The following is a 5,063-nucleotide window of genomic DNA, read 5'->3' as shown; positions in this document are numbered from 1 at the left end:
TGGTGAAGTGCGTCGGCGACCGCGGAACCGAGGCATGCCAGCGGTTCCAAGGCAAACGGAGGTGGCGACTTGTGGGTATAACCGCCATGACCCACGTGGGTGGCGGCTTAGAACAGATGTCGGGGTACGTCAGACGCGCCGGCAAAGGCCATTGCTACGGAACGGTGCGCCAGCCATGGTTGAATCACAGTCGGGGAGGTGTTGACTTGACCCGAGGTCAGAGAATAACTCAGTGTCCAACTCTGTTTCCGGGTCATGGTTATCTACATCTACACTACTATTAAAAGAGCAAACATTAATTCCCCTATCTCCACACAACAAACTGTACACGAGATAACCATAACCCTCCGACCAAATCAACGTAAACACATCCTACTGTCCATATTGCGCCGATAGTCCGCCGTCCAAATTAACGTCCCAGATCAAATATTCTGGCGAGCAGACGCGCCATCGTCTGCCAATTTTCGTACACCACGTCGCCGATCCCCCACCGCAACTCCGTGATTTCCGGATCAATTCCACCGGAATCGTGGCTCCCCCACACTTTTTTCGTTAGGCCCCGAAAGAACGGATCCCCGGCAACCTATAGCGGCGGCGGAAGAAGGCGTGGGTACCGAAGGGGCGATGACGATGGTGTTCGTGGCCGAGGAAGGGAGGCGGCAGCGGTGATGGTGGAGGCCGCGGCCGTGGCTACAAAGGGGTTGGTCATGGTGGACACGTCCGAGGCTATCATCGGGGCGGCAACAACTATGGCGGCCTTGGTGCGCGCAGTAACTACGGCGGCCGCGGCAGCAGAGGAGGAGGAGCCGCCCCCGACATGCACCAAGCCGCGGGGTCCCCCCTCTCCGAGAGCTACCACATAGAGGCGGCCCAGCTCCGGGAGAAGTTCCAGGCGATGGACGCGGGTTGGTGCCGCTATAGATCCAACCGACCGACGATGGAGCAGCTGTCGGCGTTCCTCCGCGCGGCACCAGGGTCCATCACACCTCCTCCAGCATCCTCCCCCCTCCCCCCAAGCCTTGCCAGCCGTAGCCTCCCAGATCCTCCTCTCAATGCATCTCCACTTCCCCTACGACGTCTCAGGCTTCACGATCTCCACCACGATGGGCGTCACAAGCCCAAGGGAGCGCGTCGAGGCCATGGCGATGCTGCTCCCCTTCCTACCGTTGTTGCCGCGTTCCACCACTTGCGGCAGCAAGCAAATGGCACAGCCAGAGAAGCCGCCTGCCGAGGAGGCAGCTCCAGCTGCAGCACTGGATAAGTGACCCCTCAGGGCATAAGACAAAGTTCTTTAGTTACACGGCTGCAACTTAATTTGTTTCCTTTCTATTTGTGCTGATTTTGAATACAGTGTAGTACAGAACACCCACAAAATCATCACAGGGATTCATGAACTCACTTTCGAATGGAAGAAATGTGTTGTTCAATTGGCATCAACCCGATCGATCACTTGCCTGATAAATCTCCTGTCGTCTGAATCTGGTTCCTCTGCGGATTATTCTGATGTTTACAGCGTCGGATTTGGTGCAGTGGAAGGGGAGACCGAGGAGGAAATGGCGACCAAGAGGAGCGTGGGCACCCCTGGGCCACAAGGACCTCAGGAGCAGAATGTGTTCCTTCGTGCCGATCTGAACATTCTGCTGGACGACGACCGGAACATCACCGAGGACAACCGCATCCGCGCCTCCGTGCCATCGGTGCCGTTCCTCAAGTTCCTCATGGGGAAGGCCGCCAAGGTCATCCTAGCCAACAATCTGGTGAGCACACGCTTCTCGATCTGTGCCTGTGGCGTTTTATTGATGAATTTGTGCCGTTTGAGTGTTAGTCTTCTGTTCATCCATGAATCTCTTGGGAGTAAAGGGAATATATAAGAAGAAAATTATTTCAGCTAATAGCTGTATGTGTTGTAGCCTGTTAGCATTGTGCTTAAAATCATACTAACAAAAATTGTGAGAATTAATTTAGAATTTCATTTTCTTACATTGTTTGTTACGTTTCTACTCAGAAACATACAGAACAGAGTCCTCTGTCCAGTCCATGTGAATTGCTTTTGTCATTACAGTAATTTGTAAAATAATTTGTTCAAGTGGCTCCTGCCGCTTGCCACTCCTCACTTGCCGGCCCGTTCGCCACTAGCCGTCGGCCCCTGCCCGCCCGCCTCTCCTGTGGTGCACGGTGCCCGACCCGGCTCTGTATGTCCGCCTCCCTCGTGCTGCTCGTTGGTCGCCCCCATCATTCAGCCTCTTGTGTGGCGCACGGCTGTATGCCTGTACCTGCTTGATGTCGGGAGCAACACCACAGGATGGCCGTGCCGCGCCTTCATCTCAGACCTCACCGGTAAATTCCTTGCTTGCTGTTCTAACAAATGTAATTTCTAATCATGCATGTTTTTATTTGATACGCCGTGTGCTGAGGCTGAGTTCTAAGTGCTACGACTGGAATTCTCGTTAATTTCATATGTTGCAATTCTGAAACTGGATTTTGTGTATGTAGTTATTCTAATGTCCGTTGGATCAACTCTGTATTTTCTTCACATGTTGAACTGACATGTGATACTGGGTCTTGTGTACTTTCAACAGCCTTGCAATTTTCGTTAGGATTTGGTGCGTGTGCATTTTCACATAATTTCTAACAATCCAGTTCATCTTTTCGTTGCGGAAGACTAACCAACCATGCGCGGATTGAGTTCATTCTACTGAGTGTCCCAGGTTGTGTATGCAATCCTCCTCTGCATTTGCAGGCTGTCGAGTCTCTGTGAAGTTCCTTCGCATAGATGTTGATCACAGTTTAACTTCAAAATGAAAAGAGAATCCAATCCATATCGTGCTACAGTAATTTTTGGTGTCAACTAATTCAAGAGTACTTGAAATCCGATGGGGAATACTGATGGTGCATCATTTTGGACTAATCTTCTTATCTGAGACCAAAGTTAGATGCCCTAGAGGCCTTAACACTAGGATGACTTAATCCTTTCAGCATCTAACAGTTATTACAAAAAAGAAAGGAGAGAACTCCAGTTATGGTGAAGAATGGATGAGTCTGTTAGAAACTCCATCTTTTTCTTGTTTCGGTATTGTCTGCAGCTTGGTTTCATGAAGATTCTATTCTGTATTTTTACGTCACATTTGAAGGTGTTGGCAAGTAGGCGGCTCTACATCTTGCCAATTCAATTTCTAATAGGCATGAGCCCCCTGTGTTCTGGACAAGTAAGGACACATGCATAATTACCTGATCATGTAGCAATTCTGAGTGAGATGCATGCATTTAGATTGGATGTTGAAGCGAGCCCGCCATTTTATTACTCTAAAAGAACTATACGGTGATATTTGGCTATTGCTTTCAGTATTAGGGAATTATAGAAACTGAACTGCAGGGCTTACTATTGTTTTATGTGACATTCCTGTATACCATCACGCCATACTGTTTATTTTGAGCAAGCTTTCTTTTTCTTGGACAATTTTTAGTGTAATGTCGGTAAATAAGTGCAAACTTGGGTATATATTTTATTTTCTCATGTTGTATTCATTTTATCTGTTCTGCTACTGTAGCAAGCAAATAGAATCACGCACAAGCTCCAATTAATCCTGCGCAAAACTGATTTTGAAGTGTGGATTATGGACTCCTTATCTATTCTGTTTCAGACTTAGGATTGTAGGGAAAAGTGTGGACTATGGATTCATACCAGAACTGGATTGGCCATGGCACGTCTTCACCAACTTGTCATGGCGTCGGCAACAATATTCAAGATTTTTTGTTTCCTTCATTTTCAAGCATCTCTCTTACAGGCGATATATGCAGGTTCATCATTCATGCGAGGGATATGAAAGATGAAACAAAAGTGAAAGGCGTTTACGCCTACAAAGGCATTCTACTACTTGCAGTTTCTGTAGTTCAATCAAACATTACAATTTTCAAATTATATTTGTTATGGTTAGATATAAATTTTAAAAGTTTCGAGGTTCCATGAGATGAGATGATGGCTCATTTGTGTCATTTTGACAAAAGTCCCACTATACGGTCAGATCTTGTAGTTCAATTAGATAATGCAATTTTCAAATGATATGTGGTATGGTGGTATGCTTTTATTATTTTTATTTCCTATGTTGTCACTAGCACTTGTGCACGAATTGGCTACATGTCTGCAGAGCTAACCAAATGAGAGCAATTACATGTCTGCAAAGCTAACCAAATATAAATGAGATTAATTTCCTGACCGCAGTTTGTGCCGGAGCTTACAATGAAAGAAATGCTCTAACCCAAAATCACCATCTCTCCTATTATTTTCATTTTGTATAATTCTTCACCAATAGCGGTACTACATGCCAGAATCCTCTCTGTACTTAACTTCCTCTTTGCAGAATCCGCATACTATGTATAGACGAGATCTCTTTTTCTCATGATTATACGTGCATTGCACGTGCACACTTACTAGTCTTGGAAAAAGAAAATCCCCTTTGGTGTTTTCACATGTCGGTTGGTCTGATCACAAATAGCCCCTAAATCTTTGCTTCATCTATTCAAACAAAAACCCTGTCAGTCTTGATGATTGACAGTTGTAGCGATCGTATATAGAAATTTTGTAGCAGAGTTGATTTCAATTGGGTTAATCTCACGACCGCGACAACACACAGACGCAATGATACACGGGTGTGGCGGTGTCGTACAACAGCTTGTAGTACAAACCGATCTCTGATCGAAAAAATACTGACGGCGGCGGCGCACGGATCAAACCCTAATTTTTCTTGATCTCAATATCTTGTACGCTGGGTTATCCAGATAAATACTCCGCGCCGGCTCTTCTTCATCTGTCCAATCGCAAGCTTCTCGGTCCCTGAAGAATTCCCTCCAAGAACTCAACACCACCGTGCGCGAGCCCCACGGTGGGCGCCAACTGTCGTGGAATTGTCACGACAGATGTCCTATTGTGAGGACTTAGTCGTGAGGCCAACACATCTTTGTAGTAGCTTGAGAGGGGTTCAGCGGAATCGAGAGACGCAACACATGACAAGGATTTAGATAGCTTCGGGCCCCGGGAAACATCATCCGAAATAGCCCTACATGCT

The 5,063-nt window shown here is 46.9% G+C and overlaps 1 pseudogene; it reads left to right on the top strand.

Moving 5' to 3' along the window:
• Window positions 1-413: 413 nt before the first annotated feature.
• Window positions 414-4,085, top strand: LOC119300769 (annotated as a pseudogene).
• The last annotated feature ends 978 nt before the right edge of the window (window positions 4,086-5,063 follow it).

Source organism: Triticum dicoccoides, chromosome 5A, assembly GCF_002162155.2.
Source record: "Triticum dicoccoides isolate Atlit2015 ecotype Zavitan chromosome 5A, WEW_v2.0, whole genome shotgun sequence".
Lineage (NCBI taxonomy): Eukaryota > Viridiplantae > Streptophyta > Magnoliopsida > Poales > Poaceae > Triticum > Triticum dicoccoides.
This window is presented reverse-complemented; position numbering and strand designations above follow the sequence as displayed.